Source organism: Schistocerca serialis, chromosome 4 (assembly GCF_023864345.2).
Source record: "Schistocerca serialis cubense isolate TAMUIC-IGC-003099 chromosome 4, iqSchSeri2.2, whole genome shotgun sequence".
Taxonomy (NCBI): domain Eukaryota; kingdom Metazoa; phylum Arthropoda; class Insecta; order Orthoptera; family Acrididae; genus Schistocerca; species Schistocerca serialis.
This window is the reverse complement of record NC_064641.1, coordinates 258,622,682-258,646,590: the sequence shown is the minus strand read 5'-3', so window position 1 is coordinate 258,646,590 and position 23,909 is coordinate 258,622,682.

The following is a 23,909-nucleotide window of genomic DNA, read 5'->3' as shown; positions in this document are numbered from 1 at the left end:
CTCCTGTATGTTTCGGATAGCCCAAAGCAATCACACGATCATCGAAATATTCATTCAGGATATTAAAGACGTCGGCCGTGCGATGTGGCCGGGCACCATCTTGCATAAACCACGAGGTGTTCGCAGTGTCGTCTAAGGCAATTTGTACCGCCACAAATTCACGAAGAATGTCCAGATAGCGTGATGCAGTAATCGTTTCGGACCTGAAAAATGGGCCAATGATTCCTTTGGAAGAAACGGCGGCCCAGACCAGTACTTTTTGAGGATGCAGGGACGTTGGGACTGCAACATGGGGCTTTTCGGTTCCCCATATGCGCCAGTTCTGTTTATTGACGAAGCCGTCCAGGTAAAAATAAGCTTCGTCAGTAAACCAAATGCTGCCCATATGCATATCGCCGTCATCAATCCTGTGCACTATATCGTTAGCGAATGTCTCTCGTGCAGCAATGGTAGCGGTGCTGAGGGGTTGCCGCGTTTGAATTTTGTATGGATCGAGGTGTAAACTCTGGCGCATGAGACGATACGTGGACGTTGGTGTCATTTGGACCGCAGCTGCAACACGGCGAACGGAAACCCGAGGCCGCTGTTGGATCACCTGCTGCACTAGCTGCGCGTTGCCCTCTGTGGTTGCCGTACACGGTCGCCCTACCTTTCCAGCACGTTAATCCGTCACGTTCCCAGTCCGTTGAAATTTTTCAAACAGATCCTTTATTGTATCGCTTTTCGGTCCTTTGGTTACATTAAACCTCCGTTGAAAACTTCGTCTTGTTGCAACAACACTGTGCTCTAGGCGGTGGAATTCCAACACCAGAAAAATCCTCTGTTCTAAGGAATAAACCATGTTGTCTACAGCACACTTGCACGTTGTGAACAGCATACGCTTACAGCAGAAAGACGACGTACAGAATGGCCCACCCACAGACTGCGTTGTCTTCTATATCTTCCACATCACTTGCAGCGCCATCTGTTGTTGAAAATTGTAACTACTGTAATTTCGAAAGTTTGTCCGCCTGAAAATGTACTGTTGTCCCAAGCATATTGCAACAAACGGTGTATTTCTATCGCTGCTCGTTTAGTTTTTATTGCCGTTTCAGATATACCGGTCATTTTTGAAACACCCCTGTATATCCCTCCGTATGAACCCTAACTTCTTCCGTCATCTTCGCAGTCGCTGCGCTAAATGAATGTTGGCGGCAGTGGGATCGTTCTGCAGTCAACAACAGTGTTCCTCAAGAGTGTTCGTACACTGGCTTGTTGTTCGAACCTACCGGTAACACGCCTCTGAATTCATCGATGTCTCCCTTTAATACTACGTGGCGCTTATCCCAAACACTCGAACAGTACTCATGAAAAGGTCGCACTGGGGCCCTACATTCACAGATGAGTGACACTTTCCTAAAATTCTTCCAATAAACTGAAGTCGACCAGTCGCCTTCGCTATCACAATACTCGTATGCTCGTTCCATTTCATATCACTGCTCAGCGTTATGCCCAGATATTTAAACGGTGTGACTGTGTCAAGCATGACACTACAAATGCTGTACCCGAAAATTATGGGTTTGTTTTTCCTACTCATCTGCATTAACTTACATTTTTCGACATTTAGAGCCAGCTGCCATTCATCGCACCGATTAGAAATTTTTTTTAAGTCAGCTTGCATCATCCTATAGTCACTCATCTTTGACATATTCCCCTACACCACAGCATCATCAGGAAATAGCCACAGATTGTGTAAGTAGGCTGTTTAGGTTTTTATGTTGGTAACGCCACGTAGCGCTCTGTATGAAAATCACTGACTGTGCTGTGTGCAGTCTGAGGCTGGTCGGCATTGTTGCAATATTTGCTATTGTAGTGTTGGGCAGTTGGATGTTAACAGCGCGTAGCGTTGCGCAGTTGGAGGTGAGCCGCCAGCAGTGGTGGATGTGGGGAGAAGTTTTGAGAGCGGATGATCTGGACGTGTGCCCATCAGAGACAGTAAATTTGTAAGACTGGATGTCATGAACTGCTATGTATATTATGACTTTTGAACACTATTAAGGTAAATACATTGTTTGTTCTCTATCAAAATCTTTCATTTGCTAACTATGCCTATCAGTAGTTAGTGCCTTCAGTAGTTTGAATCTTTTATTTAGCTGGCAGTAGTGGCGCTCGCTGTATTGCAGTAGTTCGAGTAACGAAGATTTTTGTGAGGTAAGTGATTTGTGAAAGGTATAGATTAATGTTAGTCAGGGCCATTCTTTTGTAGGGATTATTGAAAGTCAGATTGCGTTTCGCTAAAAATATTGTAAGTCAGTTTAGTGTTGATCAGAATAGTAAAGAGCGAAATGTATGAGTACGTTCAGTTCTGCTCATCTGTTTGAAAATCAAATAACGTAAGGGGTTTACCAGCACAGTAATTCATTCTGCCTACCGTGTCTGCCAGAAGATTAACGTGTACAGAAACTAACAGTGGTCCTATAACACTTCCCTGGGCACTCCTGACGATACGCTTGACTCTGATCAACCCTCACCATCGAGGTCAACATATTGGCTTCTATTTAAGAAGTCTTCGAAGCACTCGCATATCTGGAAACGTATTCCGTTTGTTCGTACCTTCGTTAACAGTTTACATTGCGGTACCATGTCAAATGCTTTTCGGAAATCTAGAAATATGGAATATGCCTGTTACCCGTCATCCATATTTCACAGCTGGCCGCGGTGGTCTCGCGGTTCTAGGCACTCAGTCCGGAGCAACTGCTACGGTCGCAGGTTCGAATCCTGCCTCGGGCATGGATGTGTGTGATGTCCTTAGGTTAGTTAGGTTTAAGTAGGTCTAAGTTCTTGGGGGACTGATGACCACAGATGTTAAGTCCCATAGTGCTCAGAGCCATTTGAACCATTTTTGAACCATATTTCACAGCATATCATGTGAAAAAACAGAAAGCTGAGTTTCGCACGAGCGATACTTTCTAAAACTGCCTCTGGGAAAGTTATTGTATTCGAACTCACAAAATGTTCTACAATTCTGTAGTAAACCGGTGTCAAGAAAATTGATCTGTAATTCTGCGAGTCCGTTCTTTTCCCCTTCTTATATACAGGAGTCATCTGCATTTTTTTCTAGTCTCTTGGGTCTTCACGCTGGGCGAGAAATTCGCGATAAATGCAAGCTAAATAAGGGGCCAGTGCCATAGACTAATCTTTGTAAAGCTGAATTGGGATTCCACCCAGACCTGGCGACGTATTTGTTCTCAACTCTTTGAGTTGTTTCTTTACGCCAGAGATGCCTGTTACTGTGTCCTGTGCAATTGTCGAATGACGGTATGATTGTACGATTCTCCTGCTGAACAATTTCTTAAGCGTGGAATTTAAAACTCCGGCTTTCGCTTTGCTATCGTTAACTGACTGGTCAACGACTGACTGTATGGAAGCCTTAGGCCAGCTTACCGCTTTTACATAGGATCAAAATCTTTCTCTAAGGTATGGCAGTGGTAGTTATGTGCCTCGCGCATAGATATTTTCACAGACGCATGAATCTCTAATAACTTTTGCCTCTTATCATTTGCACGTTCACTTCTGAACCGAGAGTGCAACAGCGTTTGCTTCCTTAGCATTTGCCGAATTTCGTTTCTAAACTCACAGTGGGTCTTTCCCAAATGGCTCTGAGCACTATGGGACTTACCATCTGAGGTCATCAGTCCTCTAGAACGTAGAACTACTTATACCTAACTAACCTAAGGACATCACACACATCTATGCCCGAGGCAGGATTCGAATCTGCGACAGCAGCAGTCGCGTGGTTCCGGACTGAAGCGCCTAGAACTGCTCGGTTACACCGGCCGGTGGGTCTATTCCGCCCTTAATCCCCTAAGTAGGCCCATATTTATCCAGAGCACGTTTTAGAGTCTATTTAAAATTTGACCATGATAAATCGTACTGGAAATAAATGCGAGCAATTCATTGTCTAAATGAGATGCTAATAACTACGTATATGTTCTTTCTAGCAGAAACACTCTCCTAGCCTTTTTACCGATTTAACTTTCGTTACCATAGTCGCTAGGATGACATCTTGGTCTCTAATCCCGTCTCTATACTGACGCTATCGATAAGGTTCGGCATGTTTGTAGCTACAAGGTCTAAGATATTTTCATTGTTTGTGGGCTACTGAACAGGCTGCTCAAGACAGTTATCGGAAAACGTGTTCAAAAGTACTTCGCAAGACTGTCTGTCTGTACCCACTGCAATGAATGCATAGACGTCTCACTCTATACAGGATAGGTCAAAGTTGCCTCTAGTTAGTGTCGCGTCATCTAAGTGATACGGACCTTGACGCTCTAAGGATTTCTGGGAAGGGACCCAGGTGGGAGGACTGGACCACACGGGTTTTCTCTTCAGCAACGTTCACCGTTTGAAAAACAAAATTCTTTATTACTCAAAGTGGTAGCAACAAACAAATCCAACTGATTAATGAGAAAATTAAAAGGGCCCACTAAAATTGTTAACTGAAAGGATCTGACAACAAGGAAAAAATTTAAAGCTACACGATATTAATCCATAAAATAACAAGAAATAAGACAAATATCTTCTAATTACGGAACAATATGTCTCCAAAAACGTTAAAACCAGTAGACTAATACAATACCCATGAAATTATTGTCTTTTACCGGGGAAATAACATGAAAAGCATTTACCTCCACAACAGTTTAAGTACTCAACTTTACTCCAGGAAATAACTGCGTCCAAAAACAAAACAAGTAATTAATCAGAAAATCTCCAAGAGGTCCTAAGAATAATTAAGTTGCCAACAGCCGGCCGGAGTGGCCGAGCGGTTCTAGGCGCTACAGTCTGGAACCGCGCGACCGCTACGGTCGCAGGTTCGAATCCTACCTTGGGCATGGACGTGTGTGATGTGTTTAGGTTAGTTAGGTTTAAGTACGTCTAAGTTCTAGGGGACTGATGGCCTCAGAAGTTAAGTGCCGTAGCGCTCAGAGCCATTTGAACCATTTTGAACCGAGTCTTCATGCTTAATGTTTATAATTAAGACTGACAGAGTCGTAAATTGACGGCCGAAATACGAGAACGCCTACAATTCAGTCACCTTAATAGCGTTTAACTTTGGAGAACATTTCTCGTGGAGGTATAAAACTCTCTCCGTTCATCACCATCTCCTACCGTCATGATGTAATGATCTGAGGATAGTCACATAGTGAGCGAAACCGGTAATCACTGAACTAAATATTTTATTGCATTCGAGTCTGTTTGTAATCCATTTTTGGTAGGAAGAGCTGACTAACAAATATAAAGCAACAAGACCCTTTATACAATTTTCACCCCGGGCGATACAACAAATATGAATAAATATAATATGTTTTCTACTACAATAAACATGTTGTCAACTTCTTTAAATGGAATGCTAAAAACAACTCAGGGCCCTGAGGGTTCTCAGCTGATTAGCATTCAGTAAAACTTAGGAAGCAGAAGAAGCGAAAACCTCTGCTAGATTACTGTTCGCGTCTCTCCCACCAGCAACAGATGGAAAAAAAAACGCTCTGGACATCAACCGGCACAACCGCACTGTGACACAGGGCAAACATTAGACCTATCAGGCTGTGCAGACAGCAGTAAGACATACTACAATACACATCAATTCCACATGCAAGCAAAGCGCTCTAAGGATTAAATTAAGTCACTCACATGCTACCTTAAGAGCAGTAGCACATCATACACATAAATATTAAAATTCGCCGGGGCAGCAAGGCTCCAATCGTAACTGAGACACTATTTTCCTCTCACATCACCAAGAAGTCGAAATCAGAACAAAGTGGTCGAAACCATGGACTGAGAGTGCAAGGACATATAGTATTTCAGCTTTCAAAATAATAATCGTAATTCCTTACAAGTTCGCTCAGAGACATCAAGAGGAAAGGCCGCAGCAAATAAAATCTTGCATGCAAGGAGACGTGCGACAAATCCTCTGCTGCAGTTTAAGGATGATGACAGCAACGCACTGGCAGGCCCAGAGCGGCGCGGGCCGCAACAGCCGAGCTGCGCGCCGCAGTACAGGGCTTCGCAAACTCTCTCGCCAGACCCCGGCTCCACTTCACCGTCCCAGCCTAACTTGCATCTCTCGAGCTACCACACCTCGCTTCCCGAGCGCCACGTGCCTGCCTCGTACGGAGACCGACCATAGATTCTCCTTTCGGTGGAAGATCGACGCCGAGCGAGCCGTCACGGCTTGCTGGGTTTTTACGCGCTAATGACGGCAGACTTTCTTCGAATGACTCTAGAACTGTCGCAGAGGAATCGGGTGGCCTGTAAAAACATCCAACAATTAACTTCGTTACACCTGGACCTATTATACACGCCGAGATAAATTCGCTGTCGTACTCAGTATGGACCTCAATAGAGACAATATTGTTGTCAGCTGCAGTGAATACTCCGCCTCCTACGGAGTCTAATCTGTCATTCCCATAAACGTACCACCACTCGCTGAATATGTAAGAGCTTTCTACTGCGGTTCTCAGTCTCAAGAATAATTTGACTGCGAAAACTTTCCCAGAGAGCAGTAAATTCGTAAATTAGGGAACTTTGTTACGAATACTTCGACAATTTAGTGATAAAATTTTGACACTCGAAGTGTCTTTGCTCTGAACGCGATCATACGTCCCTATCTGCATATCAACTGCCTAGTGTTCCCCATATTGCCCCGAACAACAGCCTAGCCTAGAAAACGCCTGTGTATTGTGCTACCTGAATAGCAGTTTCCTTTGTCTAGTGCACCCCTGACCTACCAAGGGGAGTCCTACAATCCTCCACCTGATATGTGATATCAGGCCTAGGAATCGGCAGCCAAGACCGTCACAGAGTCAACGAAGCCATCGATTGAGACCTACCAGTCGGGTCCAAACTAAAGACGCCAGTCAACTCTGGGAACAATTCTACAAATTGTGAGCTATGTTTGCACGCGATGCCAACGCCTTCATACCTCCGCTAGCCGCGTGTTTGATCCGAGGACGGCCTCTGAATCCACGCGACAGGCGTCATTGGTGCCGCCATGAGCCATAACTTGCAGACAGTTGCATCCTGCAGGCTCGATAGCCACGGGCAAGGTCGACTCAGCATCTTGGATGAGGCCCCCTGGCAGGCACATCAGGGGCACATTAGCTTTCTTTCTAGCCCTGAACGCTATCTTCTTAAGGCGCACCATAACACGCTTAATGTTAGCCCCCAATAACTAGCAAGCCCCTGTCTAAGTGTGCCTGCTCTGACCCTGCTGAAGGATGATGATGATGATGATGATGTTTGGTTTACGAGGCGCTCAATAGCGCGGTCATCAGCACCCGTACAAAGTCCCAATTTTTCACGGTCCAATGTATCCAGTGCCACGAATGACGACGATGAAATGATGAGGACGACACAAACACCCAGTCCCCGGGCACAGAAAATACCCAACCCGGCCGGGAATCGAACCCGGGACCCCGTGATCCAGAGACAGCAACGCTAGTCACTAGACCACGAGCTGCGGACCCCAGCTGTAGGAACGGCCACCAACTCACTCACAGAGCGAATGGGTGAGGCCAGACCTCCAGCCTCCACATTGGCCCTCTGCCTCAAATGACGCGGATGCGTTACTTCCATCCACTCACCCTGCTGTGAGGGCGGATCCACCGCGACATGTATGCAAGGAGGTTCCTCGGCAATAGCCTGCGCGTGGCTGACCTTAACCGAAATCACATTCAACAGTTCGCGAACCACAGTCAACTCCTCCTGCACACAGCACGCAAAAGTCCTACTCATCCTAGCAAAACTATCTGAAAAAGTAAACTACAAAAGCTCACAGATACCTAGATATGGAACTTGTTACCCTCCTGACGTGTCACCAATGGATACTGATACCATAATGAACTATGTAGCTGGCTGTTCAGAAAAAATGACAACTGAGCTGCAGACTCCTGAATTTACACTGACAAATCGCGAGATTAAACCTCTAAATGTAGAAAAATGCATGAAATTTAAGCAATGTATACTACTAAGAAAACACAGGAAATCTTGCTGCCCTGGAGATGTGTCATAGGCGTACAGCTGCAACCGCACTACGTGGCTAACTAGGCTGAAAAGAACGGTCGTATGTCTTCAAAACAAACAAATGCACAGCTACTGCGATACTGAATCCCCGAACATACAATTACAAAACACGACTTTAAACTCTTCAGTAAAAAAACACGCATGATATTTAAGAAATATTACTAAGAAAGCACAGGATAAACAGAATACTCAACGTGCTGTGCTGGAAATGTGTCAGAGGCGACAGCTGGAGTCGGCGTGAGTGGCTAACTAAACTAATCCGAATGGTCACTTGTCTTCTCAACAAACAAATGAGCAACGATTGCGCTACTGACTACATGAATACACACTTACAAAATCCGAGGGTAAACCTCTTAAATATAAAAACACGGACGAAATTTAAAAACTATATTCTGTTTCTAAGTGTTTTGTAGAAGTGAGGGGCTTTAGTGAAAAACAATTAATATTACAAGAATTCTCTTCCCTCTCTGTGTTTGCAGTGTGAAGCACATTTAATCACGACCTTATTAAAACTTGGGAAAGCGCAGCAAATATTCCCTCCTCTTCTTTACTGTAATACCGTGTAGTTGCATTAGACTAAGCCAGCATTTTCTGCCACGTGTCATACTTTTATATTTTTTGGTGTCTTCTTGATTTCGCATTTCTCGTTTCTGCTTCCGCATAGCTTATTTACCTGCATCATGGTTTTTTTTATCCGTCTGAAATCTGGATTTTAAAACTTCGCCTTCTGCAAAATAAAACGTTTGTCTTTTCTTGTTCTTTCCAAACTTGTTTCAACTCTTATCTGCATTTACATCATACTCCGCAAGCCACCTAATGGTGTGTGTCGGAGAGTACGTTTGTACCACTAACTGAGCCCTCGAGCCCCGTTCCATGAGCCATAAGCGCGTGGGAAGAATGATTGTCGATAAGACTCCGTATTACCCCCAATATCTCGAATTTTCTTCTCGTGGTCATTAAGCTAGACGTTTGTGGGGGAAGTAATATATTGTCCGACTCTCCCCGGAAAGAGCTCACTCAAAATTTCAATACTAAATCTCTACGTGATGCACAACACCTTTCTTGTAACGTCTGCCAATGGATTTTGTTGAGCATCTCCGTAACGCTCTCGCGCCGGCTAAACGATTCCCGTGACGAAACACGCATCTCTTCGTTGGATCTTCTCTATCTTTTATATCAGTCCTATCTGGTAGGGATCCCAGATAAATGAACAATACTCAAGAATCGTTCGAACAAGCACCTTATAAGCCACTTCCTTCGTGGATGAGTTATATTTTCTTACGATTTTTTTGTGAATCTGGGTCTGGCAACTGCTTTTCCCGTTATTTGTTTCATGTGGTCATTCCACTTCAGGTAGCTCTGGATAGTTACTCCAGTTACGGCAGATACTGTTTCCAGCGGTTTGTCGTCAACAGTATAGCTGTACAGTGCTGTATTTCTTTTCCTATGAGTGCGCAGTATGTTACATTTATTTACGTTCAGAGTCAACTGTCAGAGCCTGCACCATTTATTAATTCTGTGGAGGTCGTTTTGCAAATCGTTACTATCTCCAGACGTGCTACTTTGTTATAGGCAACCGCGTAATCTGCGAACGACCTTAAAGAGCGTTCGACGCTTTCTACTACATCATTTATATCTATCTTAAACAGTAACTGTCCTATCACACTTCCTTGGGGTACTCCGGAAATTAACTTTACATTGGTCAGTTTTGTTCCGTTAAGAGCGACGTGGTGAGTTCTGTCTGCAGGGACATGTTGAATCCAGTCGCAAATTTGCTCCGGCACTCGATAACCTCGTATTTTCTTCATTAAACGGCAGTGCGGGACGGTGTCCAATGGCTTCCTGAAGTCAAGGAACACGGCATCAAACTGAGCGCCGTTGTCCACTGCGCTGTGGATCTCATGGGGGAACAGAGCGAGCTGAGTTTCGCAGTACCTCTGTTTGCGGAATCCATGTTGATTTTTATAGAGATTTTCATTCTCCAAAAACGTCATAATTCTGAGCATAGAAGATGTTCCATAATTCTACAACAGATTGACGTCAACGATATAGATCTATAACTGTGGGCATCTGTCCTGCGGCACTTCTTAAAAACGGGAATGAACTGTGCTTTCTTCCAGACGCTACGTACCCATCGTTGCTCAAGCGATCTATGTACGAAAATTTGTGCTAGAAGGGGAGCAACTTTGTGGAATCTTATAGGTATCTCTTCTGGTCCTGACGTCTTTCCACTACTAAACGATTGTAGTTGTTTTTCTTTTCCGCGATCGGTTATTTCCGTATCTGCCATTTCGATATTCGTACGGCTATTGAAAGGAGGGACCGTGTTATCATCTTCCGCGGTGACATAATTTCGTAAGACCGAATTCAGCATTTCGGCCTTCTCTCTATTATCTTCCGTTTTGGTGACAGTACGGTCACTGTGTGAATGAGTAGATGATTTTGACCCACTTATCGATTTTACATACCAACAGAATCTAAAAAAAATGGTTCAAATGACTCTGAGCACTATGGGACTCAACTGCTGTGGTCATAAGTCCCCTAGAACTTAGAACTACTTAAACCTAACTAACCTAAGGACAGCACACAACACCCAGCCATCACGAGGCAGAGAAAATCCCTGACCCCGCCGGGAATCGAACCCGGGAACCCGGGCGTGGGAAGCGAGAACGCTACCGCACGACCACGAGATGCGGGCCCAACAGAATCTCTTAGGGTTTTTACTCAGATCGGTTGACAAAGTTTTACTTTCAAATTCATTAAACACTTCTCTCATTGCCCTCCTTAAGCTCATTATCGCTTTGTTCACCTTTTGTTTGTCAGCTAGATTTTTACTTCTCTTGAATCAGAAAAGTTCTATTTGTTAACGTATAAGTTTTCTAACATATCTATTTGACCATGGTGGGTGTTTCCCGTCCCTTAAGCCCTTAATGGAACGTACTTGTCTACAGCAAATTGCACGATGCCTTTGAATTTTTTCCATTTGTTCTCCACATCTTCGTTCTCATCACCGAATTTTTAATTCTGACTGCTCAGATACTCTGAAATTTGTCTTCAATCGCTCTTGCTAAGCAAAAATTTCTTCGTACCTTTCTTAACAATCTTTGTAAGACCCATTGCCGTAGATGCTATCACAGCCTTAAGATCACTGATACTTCGTCTAAGTTAAGTGAATACAAAGTTCAGGGCTATTTGTTGCCAAGAGAGCTAAGACGTTATCCTCACGAGGTATGTGTTACCTTCAGTGGTTAAAGATTCATTTTAAAAAAATGCTATACAAACTTCCTGGTTGATTATTTTAGGCATAAAAACTATAATATATTCACTTTATTTTGTCACGATGGCTCAGCTGAAATTAAATGAATTTCAAATATGTAATTGTACCTACGGTCGCAGGTTCGAATCCTGCCTCGGGCATGGATGTGTGTGATGTCCTTAGGTTAGTTACGTTTAAGTAGTTCTAAGTTCTAGGGGACTGATGACCTCAGATGTTAAGTCCCATAGTGCTCAGAGCCATTTGTAATTGTACAGAATGGCCTGCATTTATGAATTTTATGTCTTGACAATAAACTCTGCAAAGACTTGGCGAAACATGTTTCTTATCTCAGAGAGTAATTGTTTTTGTATACTTTAACCAACAGTGACGGCAGAGGATATTATACACTAATGGCCATTAAAATTGCTACACCACGAAGATGACGTGCTGCAGACGCGACATTTAACCGACAGTTAGAAGATGCTGTAATATGCAAATGATTAGCTTTTCAGAGCATTCACACAAGGTTGGCGCCGGTGGCGACGCCTACAACGTGCTGACATGAGGAAAGTTTCCAACTGATTTCTCATACACAAACAGCAGTTGACAGGCGTTACCTGGTGAAACGTTGTTGTGATGCCTCGTGTAAGGAGGAGAAATGCGTACTGTCACGTTTCCGACTTTGATAAAGGTCGGATTGTAGCCTATCGCGATTGCGGTTTATCGTATCGCGACATTGATCGAGATCCAATGACTGTTAGCAGAATATGGAATCGGTGGGTTCAGGAGGGTAATACGGAACGCCGTGCTGGATCCCAACGGCGTTGTATCACTAGCAGTCGAGATGACAGGCATCTCATCCGCATGGCTGTAACGGATCGTGCAGCCACGTCTCGATCCCTGAGTTGTCTTGCAAGACAATAACCATCTGCACGAACAGTTCGACGACGTTTGCAGCAGAGTGAACTATCAGCTCCGAGACGGTGGCTTTGGTTACCCTTGAAGCTGCATCACAGACAGGAGCACCTGCGATGGTGTACTCAACGACGAACCTGGGTGCACGAGTGGCAAAACGTCATTTTTTCGGATGAATCCAGGTTTTGTTTACAGCATCATGATGGTCGCATCCGTGTTTGGCGACATCGCGGTGAACGCACATTGGAAGCTTGTTTTCGTCATCGCCATACTGGCGTATCACCCGGCGTGATGGTATGGGGTGCCATTGGTCACACGTCTCGGTCACGTCTTGTTCGCATTGACGGCACTTTGAACAGTGGACGTTACATTTCAGATGTGTTACGACCCGTGGTTCTACCCTTCATTCGATCCCTGCGAAACCCTACATTTCTGCAGGATATTGCACTACCGCATTTTGCAGGTCCCGTACGGGCCTTTCTGGATACAGAAAATGTTCGACTGCTGTCCTGGCCAGCACATTCTCCAGATCTCTCACCGATTGAAAACGTCTGGTCAATGGTGGGCGAGCAACTGGCTCGTCACAATACGCCAGTCACTACTCTTGATGAACTGTGGTATTGTGTTGAAGCTGCATGGGCAGCTGTACCTGTACACGGCATCCAAGCTCTTTTTGACTCAATGGCCAGGCGTATCAAGGCCGTTGTTACGGCCAGAGGTGGTTGTTCTGGGTACTGATTTCTCAGGATCTATGCACCCAAATTGCGTGAAAATGTAATCACATGTCAGTTCTAGTATAATATATTTGTGCAATGAATAGCCTTTTACTATTTGAATTTCTTATTGGTGTAGAAATTTTAATGGCCAGTTGTGTATGTTTACTTTTACCTTCTTATTCCGCACTTTTCTCTCTCTCTGTCTCTCTCTCGCCTCCCGGTCTCTCTCTCTCTCTCTCTCTCTCTTTCTCTCTCTCTCTCTCTCTCTCTCTCTCACACACACACACACACACACACACACACACACACACAAAATGAAATATATTTACCGCGGGTTCTCTACCAAATAAACTCGGACCACAGATTTGAAAATACCGCCGTAATTAGACAGAAGTATCACGACGAACGATTGAACAAAGAGGTTAAAATAACTTCTCTGAATGCGTGTAGCGACAAAAGTTTTCGTAAATTTCGTTGTCTTTTTGAAGATTTAGATGCCAGGTGAGAGTGAAGTGAAAAGGATGTGAGAAATGATGAACATAATTACTCTCTACAAAGAAATAAGAAAAGGATGTGCAATATATAAAACACACAAATACAGACCAGCTTATAAATCATATCTTTAACATTAGTGGAATTTCAGGTGAGCCATCAGAACAAAGTGAATGAAAATGTTGTAATTTATAGGTCCGAAACAGAGAACCAACCAAACATTTTGTTTAATATTTTACATAAGTAAAACAGGACCCGCTGCAGATAATGTACAGGTGTCGAAGCACATTTCCGTGAAGAATAATAAAACAAAAGAGAAAATTTTGTTCGGGAATGGCAGAGTTTTCAAAAGAGAATTTAGAGTAATAGCATTTATTTCACCTCCGGTCGGTAGAGCAGTTCTCTGAGTGAACTAGAGTTCGCCGGCGTGGCCCGAGCGTTCGTGCCAGTGGCAAACGAGCTGATAGATCGATCAATCGATGGCTCCTGCGAGTGTGATGGACTGGTCACGCCGGGCGGTCGCACCACCCACTTTCACTGCCGCCTCCCACGCGCAACGGCGTTCTGACTTGCTCCCGAGCTCGCTCACAGATACTTCCGTCTGAGTGTCCGCCAAAGACGTACGGCTTCGTGTTACATTTGCCTCCCGTTACGCAACAAAAATGGGTGTTTGTTAAAAAAAGTGCCAATGGAAAAGCCTCTCGAATTAGGATCACTTCTTGAAATAGCTGTGAAATAGCCCCCCTGTTAGCCAGACAGAACTTTTACCAACTGACCCTTACAGGAGGCCACAATGGAGCTCCAGTAAAGAAGGTTTGTCCAGCGAGTTGGAAAGAAAGTCTTGGCACAACTGAACTGTTTCAAATGCTTTGGAAGTGTGATGAAGAAACATAGGGCACGAGGTCCTCTGTGTGCCTTTTTCTGGAGTGCAGTCTTACATGGCAGTGAGTCATGGACAATCAGAAAAAAAGACAAAAATACCTGTTTCAGGCCTGCGTGGGATGAAATTGGAAGTGGATTGACATACGGAGGAAAGTGTATATACTACACTTTTTCACATCTATATTGAGGGTCTCATAATAAAGTGAAAGAACGAATTACATGAAGACATGGGACTGAAAGAAGCTCTCATGTGAATGCTATGCCATTTGCAGATGATGTAGATTTAATACAGAATAAAGAAGCAAAATTACAACATTCGTTATACCGATTATATGAAGTAGAAATACAATGCTACAATATGGAAATATTCACCACTTAAAGTAATCGCTCGCTATGAAAAACACGCAGTCCGATCGAAAATTGTTGTTGGATACAAGGCAAGAGAACAAGTCTCCTATTTTAGATACTTAAGGTCTGATAGTAATTCAAATGACGATAACTGTGTACAAAATAAAAACAAATTTCAGCACGTATATGGAACTTGGAACTACAAATAAGACATTAAAGAACATGACAAGGAAAGACACGAAATTAAAGTCTTACAGAACAACGGCTCCATCCTGTCCTACAATGAGCCCGTGCTTAACACGACTGAAGTCGCAAATGGTGATGGTTTGGGGTCAGTGGAATGTTCCCGACAAGACGTCTGGCTCGGAGCTGTCCTTCAAGTAACCGACCTGTAACAGTTCGTTGTGTCACTGGGATGCAACTGCTGCTCAAATTGCGATGCCTGCAGTACGTTGTGCCGGAGCTGTACTCCGAGCGGGATAATCTTGCCTTTCGGTAGTTTCATGTGGCCTACCGGAGTGCAGTCTTCTTCTGACCGTACATTCTCGTAACCACTGCTGTCAGCAACTTTGTACAATGGCTCAATACCTGTCAAGTCTTTCTCCAGCATCGCGCTAGGAACATCCATCTGCTCGTAACCCTATTATACGACCTCGTTCAAACTCACTGAGGCGTTAATAATGGCGTCTTTCTCGCATGAAAGGCATTCTTGACTAGGCGATGGTCGGTGGAATGGAATGGGGCTGCAAATGCTTCTGCTCGCTGGCTTTCGTTATCTAGTTCGGGGATGATTTATTATCCTATACACATGCGTTTAACACCTGTTAATGTGCTCACCGACAAATACAAATGTTAACCAGGGTGCAGTCTAGGAGGATAAAGTCAAATGACGAGTCGAATGTGTGTGCTAAGCTCCTTAAAATTCACAAGTTTTTATTCATAACTAAGTAGAGTTCATTCGTGATATCTTCCAAAGAATTGCTTGCCGTTTTAATTATTGGCTCAAATGGCTCTGAGCACTATGGGACTTAACATCTTAGGTCATCAGTCCCCTAGAACTTAGAACTACTTAAACCTAACTAACCTAAGACATCACACACATCCATGCCCGAGGCAGGATTCGAACCTGCGACCGTAGCAGTCCCGCGGTTCCGGACTGCAGCGCCAGAACCGCACGGCCACCGCGGCCGGCTTTTAATTATTGCTCGAGCCCTCAATAGCAATACTGAACAAGCTATAAATTTTAATAAAAGTTGTTGAACGCTGAAGAACGTCGATTGATATTTAGCAAATCGATCAGTTCGCTAAAACACGGCCTAATCCCGATGATCTTAAGTTCACTCGACACTAGTACGAATTCCTAAATGTTTAGTGCCACAAAATATTCGAAGTTCCGACTGGTTTAACCACAATTAAACTCCAGTGGCACGGTTTCAGGATCGATCACCTAAATGTGGTGAAAAGAATTAGAGTCCAGTCTGACCGTATCAGAAAATTAAGCCCCGCTGGTATCTCAAAACACAGTTGGGAATGCTCAAAAATGAAGAGTCCCACAGTAGCGCTTTAGCAGCTAAGTGTGGCGGTACTCGAATGGAAACAGAATCCCACGGCTACGATTTTGCTGCAAAGTCCAGTTTGCTTACAAAAACAATCACCAAAAGATAAAACGCGCGAAAAACACAAGTCCTATTGTGGTTCAAAAATGGCTCTGAGCACTATGGGACTTAACAGCGGAGGTCATCAGTCCCCTAGAACTTAGAACTACTTAAACCTAACTAACCTAAGGACATCACACACATCCATGCCCGAGGCAGGATTCGAACCTGCGACCGTAGCAGTTGCGCGGTTCCGGACTGAAGCAAGTCCTATTGTGTTCCACACCAATGTCCAGATTCTTCGTGAAAAATTCTATCTTCCGTTTGCGCGCACACGCGAGATTCGGCTAAGTTTAACACCTCTGAAACCGCAAAAGCTATCACCCAAGTGTCGTGGCGAGCAACACAGGTCCGGCGTCGGCAAAGGTTCGAATAACTCTGTTCAGGAGCTTTGTGATGGCTCCACTTAAATAACCTCAATCCGAAATTCCACAAGTTACGTCACGAAATTGCTTTCTATTTATCACCACTTCTTTGCATAACTTTTTACATAGAACAGCATTATATGCGCGCTCAGATTCTCATTAAAAACATATGTTAATGTTTTGTATGTTTGCAGGATTCGAAAATAGTTTTTGTCCACTTGTGCCCCTAAATAATATTACAGTTCTTCATAAGACACCACTTTCCATACAGATTTGAAGTGCTCTTGCTGATGCACTGATCAAAATTTACGTGTATACAAAGATTAAACAAATATGGGCAAAACTATGCAAAAATTATTAATAAACAACATGTCATGATAATTACAAATAACACAAACAAATGATGTTGAAATGTGTATACTACACCTACTATCATACACTACCTTCCTGTTCGTGCATCTGTCTTGTATTATTTGCTTTAATTAATTATTAGCAACAAACTAATGAAAAATTGGTTTTTAACAGTTAAGTATTAATGCTGCAAATCATACAATTATGTCAGTCGGGCTACATTCATCCAGTAATTGAGAATGAGAGCACTTAGTGAAAAAAAAAATGTTGTCGCTTACTATATTTTCTGTGTTTCTGCAATCAAACTTCACTATCAGGCATGACGTTTTAATTTATTATTTCTTTATTACCTATTCCATCCGCGCATCCGCAGCACACTTCGCAGAAGGCATCTACGTATACCACTGAATATGCGTGCAAAAGTATATCGTTGTACGACACATAGTTCAGGGGATATGACGCCATAAAGACTGAGATGCGTGAAGAACTAGTTGGCGGTTAGAATGGAGTGCAAATTACGCAATCTTCACGTAGGCTTTCATAATGACAGAGAATTCCAACTAACTTAAACCAAAATTTCGACTCTTTCCTAAACCTTTTCTCACGTACATACTTCACATCAAATACTGGTCACATTAGCTCATTTGTAATGTTATCAGACGTTTGAAGCTATTTTATGCACGGGATATCGATTCTTTAAAGAATCAGGAGTTTGTTGGTGTTGAAAGTAATTCCAAATAACACATTCTTGTATACTGTAGCACGTAGTACTACTCTGCTAGAGTTCCTGTATGCATGCAACCTGCGAATGCCGCTTACCCCAGCCAGTGCCCCCTGACGCGCAGAAATGTCTCCCCGCAGAAGTGTGTCTCTGTAAAAGCGTTCTAACTAATCTCCACCTCCCCCTCCCACCCCTCCTCCACATCGGATCCTTCGTTTTCGATGAGCAGGGCTCTTACCGTCTGAGCTATCTACTCGAGACTCACGACTCGCCCTCACAGCTTTACTTCTGCCAATAACTCTCTCCTACTTTCACAACTTTGCAGAATTTCTCCAGCAGATCTTGAAGGAAGAAATGATACCGCGGAGAATTGGCTCAGCAATAGGGCGGGGGCTTGTTCCCAGCATGGGCGGGCGGTTAGTCGTGCCTGGGTAACTCAGTCGATAAAGCATTTGCCAGTCAAAGGCAAAGGTTCCGCGTTCGAGTTCCGATCTGGCACACAATTTTTGTTCATTACAGAGTTTAATAATTACATTAATGTTCTGTAACGAGCCAGTGGAGAGCACGGTTCCATTACGCTGAAATGCTGACCTGACTAGAGGAAACTTACTGACGATTCCTCTTCGAGTTTGTTCGTACTTACAAAATCTGAAAGTAAGTGATCAGACATCAGTTTCGAAAGCAGTATGATGCACTTCTCAAACAAAAAATTTTGAAGAAATTGCCTTTGATGTTTTTAAGATTTTCGAGCCTTTGAAGTATAAACATATAGAGCAGTTTCACAGAGCCACTCGCATCTGATAAAATACTGTGTAAGTCTTGTTACTGCAAAATCGTGGTTAGGTTCTCGCTATTGCTCACGTTTTTGCACTTTTATTTGAATTTTATATTGATTATCAAATGGGAATGTTTGTTAACAAGTACAGAATCATAATTTATTTCAGATAAAAATATCATCTTTTATTTTTCATTACTCATCATAAGAAAATAAATTACCATCTGATACAGAAATGCAAAAGCCTCTTTGTTAAATTGAAAAAGTATATGTCAATAATGGTGTTCAATATCTATAAAAATGAGTATTTTAATTTCTATTTGATGTGTCGTATTTATGTGCTAGAAACAGCTGGCAAACACCGCAGCGAAGATACCAACTAGGATCTCCATCCTATATGAGCTGTGTGCAACAACCTGGGGCTCTGCTGTTGGAACACTGCTCACTTCAGCACCTGGACTGGTTTACTCAATTGCAGAATAAGTTGCACCTGTATGGCTCGACAGCGCGCAGTCACAAATGCTCTAAGCACAGCTGAACGATACAATGAGAACTATAGGTGGTACACAAAGATTAAACCCCGTATTCCTGTCCGTACTGAGCCATATTTCGCTGTTGAGTGATACTTAAGATAGGAAAATAAATTAGTGAAATCAATGTGAAGTGAAGTAGAAATTAGAAAATAAATGAAAAACTTAGTTTAGTTTAGAAGAATTACACTTTGGCAAACAGCAGGCAGAGCAGCAATGACAGAAGACCCAATGACCATGAAGTCAACACGTTTAGGAGAAGCCATCGCCCTCCCCACATAAGCGGAAGCCGTCAGGGCATCGCCCGACCTGCTCACGTGTTTCTCAGTTGTCACATGTGATCAAAGGCCCTCGCCTACATTCCAAGAGCTGTCGATTCAGCCGTCAGGGCATCGCCCGACCGGCTCATGTGTTTCTCAATTGTCACATGTGATCAAAGGCCCTCGCCTACATTCCAAGAGCCAATGGCCGACGTTAATAAGATTCTTCTAGAAGCTTTTCAACGTGACAGAATAGGCAATGACCGTGAAGTCGTTCACCTCCAGTGAACTGAAGTGAATAAATACGGCAGACACAGTGGGCCCGACGAGAAGAGCAGTTTCAGTTCAGTTTTTGAGCTGAAGACCGTCATGCAGGAAGAGACTACATCGTACACAGAAGCACCAAGTCCGCCGCTGCAATGGAACAGCAAGCAGCAGCCTCGCCGCCAGAAGACAGAAGTTAGAAGGTATTCGAAGACTGATTTTTACGTACCCGGGTGACTCGTGAGGACGGGAAGGAGACGGCCTCACATCAGCAGTCACCTATGAGCAGGGATGAAGATCTGACAGCCGAAGACTGGCAAGCTGGAGTCCGTTGTTCGAGTCCGGGACACTGGCCTTCCCCCGCCGCGCCGCTCCGCTGGCCGACGCACAACACTGTCACACGTGGTCGCTTAGAGAAGAGAAACACTGGGACGCCACATCCAAGGTATCTCCATCCGATTCACGACTTCGTTTTCAATAATTAAACGGGACACAGCACGATGCGCATCTCCAGTCGACTGGGCGAAACGGCGACACGAGGTACACACCGCCAGGCGTAACCAGACGCCGCCGCTCACGCAGCATGAAGGCTTCGCAAACGACACAGCTGCCGCTCTCCCAGCCAAAACAATCCAGTAAGAAAACCGTTGTACAAATCTTTAATAAAAGTTATCTTATGTAAAAATGCTGTTTCGCCCTGTTTCATTCTACCTCATACCCGAGCCATGGAAGAACCCACCATGTTGTTAAGAGAGAAAAAGTAATTTATTTAGTGTTTCTCACCCTGACATAATAGTTCAGAATCAAATGCCCTTTGCAGTAATGCTCATCCTGACAATTGACTAGCATCAAAAGAGAAAACCCAGTTACACCGCCTCTGGCCTCCGACGGTAAACAGCTCTTCTTCGTTAGTTTAAATGCACACAAGGCAACCCGCAATTCCCCATCTACCAAGGCGCGGTTATTCTAGAAACAGACCAACCTCAATCAAGAAAACCATCCATGAAAACAGCCATGAAACTGCACACTCTCAGTTCGACTTCATGAGAAAGAGGGCGGATACAGTCTTTCCCTACACATTGCCATAACTTCCCCTACGTAAGAAAGAAACCCCCCTGCCTCCAACTATCGAGCAAACATCGAAAATGATTAACAGGACACGCACCAGTCATGGCAGAAGCGCAGACTTCCTTCACAGATGGGTAAGGCTCCATCTCCAAAATAAAATGGAGGAGTAGCCAGAATACCCCCGTAGGGCATGTGGTGGAACTTTCGACGATTTCCTGACGGCAACGAGCGACGCAAGTGCTTGTATTAACAGTCGCAATACCAAGGCGAGAAGGGGGGAGGGGCGGGGGTATTTTATGCCCACATTTTGGAAATATTGTGATCTAGTCAGTTACTTTACATTATAAAATTTTGGAAAAACATTTATTATTTTTCATGAATTACCCTACTAAAAATTTTAGCCTTGGTAGAAGATGTCACTATCGACAGTGAATATCATGTTCAATTTTTTCATGTTCAGGATCTTCCTTGCACATCATCATTTGTTAGAAGATTATGTTGTGAGTAAAAGTCAACAAAAGTTAACCAACATAGAGGCTGGTTGTAAGGTGTCAGGCAAATCCAACACCTTCCATGAAAACCCTGACATAATAAGCAAATCCAGTAGTATGTCACATAGCTCCGAATAAATCGTGACATTAAATTAACCAAAGTAATACGAGTAACGAATGAGCAAATGGAATACCACAGACTAACACAAGAATGCCTAAATGCATGTCATACCTTCCCACCGTGAGACAGGCGCAGTTCCGGGGGGAGAAACGAGAACAGAAGCCGAGAGCAGAACCGTGTTAAGTTGAAGGCCCTGCGATAAGGGACGGACACCCACGTCGCCAGCTAACCGCTACGACCACACCCCAGCCGCAAGTTTTAGCGTGAGACTTTTTCGCATCTCTGTTACGTCAGGACCACCCCTCAGCCCATGTTAAAAGCTAGAGCCCTCCAGAAGAACAGTATAGATCTTACGATAAGGCTAAAAGGGCCACACCAGCTGCAAGTTTTAGCGTGAGACTTTTTCGCGTCTCTGTTACGTTGCAAACTTTAAAAACATTGCCCCATCACGAAAAGTATAACGTTTCTCATTGGATAGACAGAATGTTTGCAGGCGGAGCTCAAGGTTAACATTGAGTCCCTGATTGGTCAGATGAAAACACAGCCAGATAGTTTTTTTAAACCAACTTCGGTAAACTGTAGTAAGGAGAAGTTAGGAGAGAGTTGCTTCCGAGACGGCGAGGTGAGCGGAGCTGTGCTGACCGCCGGCCCCTGATGAACACCGACAAGGTAATGAACGCACGCGATGCCGCATAACAGCGCATAAAGCTTCAATCAGAACTGCAGAAGTCTCATCTGTTACACCCCCTTTTTGCGTAATACTAGTGTCGATCGTCAATTAAAGCTCATGGCGTTCACATTTGCCACTTGAAGTAAAATTCTGAAACGCGATGATTTTTCTGTTATATACTTATTGAAAAGCCACATCAGGCACTGTAATTTACGAAAAGTTAGATAAGTAATTAAAGATAATTGAGGGTCACTGTAGACCATTTTGATAGTTTTCTCTTTTGTGAAACTTAATTTAAACCTAGATTATAGATGTGATGTGACATAGGTCATCCTTCGATCCATTGTAGAACTTGGAAACCCATTCAGGGAATATTCGTTCACCTTTTTTGTTGAACGCAGTTGGTTTTTACCATCCTGTATTAAAACATTTCCTTTTATCAATAGTGCAATTTGTAAACAATGTTTTGTGAGTAGAATAAAATTTCCAATGGTAAACTTAACTGCTTTTTCGACGTTATTTTACCAGCTAACCAAAAATAGGAAAGCCTTGAACCTCTTCCACTAAATTTAGTTAGTATTAAGATTCTTTTACAGGGAGTGCAGTGGAGCTGACGCTGAAATCATTAAGTATTTGGTTATATCATCGCTAGTCTCACTGAACTCTTCTGAATTCTACATGTCATATGTGGTCTGGCGTCTCCTTACCAGCAACAGGTCCCAGGTTCAAACTAGTCAGTTCCCTAAAAAACACGCTCAGAGCGTCGTTGCGCGAAAGTGGTAGGGAGACACGATATAGAACAAACAGACACCACGCAGAATGTTACATGGTAATACATGTTATTGAATATGAATTGATAGTGCTAAGAGTGTTCTAAAAAATACTTTGCGGGTTCTGGGCCTTACTTACACACCAGTACGTCTTTAAAAAGCATGTTGTCAGTGTAAGTCAACAAAAAATAACGGATACTGTTTTTGTAACTTTTTTTAGGTTGGACATAAATTATACTTCCCCTCCCCCTCGCCCCTCTTCCCTCTAATAAGCGGTCTAGACATGCTTTGCTCGGCCATGTGTCGGCCTTGCACCACGCCACACAGCACGAAAAAGAAGTGTCGAAGCGAATGACAGGCAGTGTACCGAGCAGCGTCTCACGAACGCGCCTGGAGGAACCCCGTTGGCATCGCGCATTATGGAAAATGCGTTGGTGTTGTTAGGGTTTAGCGTTTAAATGCTTGTACGTAAATTGTAAGTCTCATGGTTTCTATTTTATTTAATATCATGATTAAAAAATTAAACTATCAATAAATAAATATGTAAAGTATTTTAGTTTATTGCGAATACTCCCATTTTCACGCGATTAATAAGTAAAAATCAAAAATCTGTCAGAATTAAACAGTTTTAGCTTCGTCATAAGTTGCATTAAAGGATATCTCTTTTACTTCTTGATGGTGACTGGTTTTGGACACCTATGTCCATTCTCATACCATCCTACAAAGAAAATTACAGGTGACATGGCAGTTTCATACAAACGAGGCACACACATTTCCAGTACAATTTCAGTACACTAATCTGTAGATGATGAAGAAATTGATGAAACGTATGATGAGATAAAAGAAATTATTCAGATAGCGAAGGGAGACGAAAATTTAATAGTCATTGGTGACTGGAATTCGAGGGTAGGAAAAGCGACATAAGGAAACATAGTAGGTGAACATGGATTGGGCGTAAGAAATGAAAGAGGAAGCCGTCTGGTAGAATTTTACACAGAGCACAACTTAATCATAGCTAACACTTGGTTCAAGAATCATAAAAGAAGGTTGTACACAAGGAAGAATCCTGGAGATACTACAAGGTATCAGATAGATTATATAACGGTAAGACAGAGATTCAGGAACCAGGTTTTAAATTGTAAGACATTTCCATGGGCAGATGTGGACTCTGACCACAATCTATTGGTTATGAACTGTA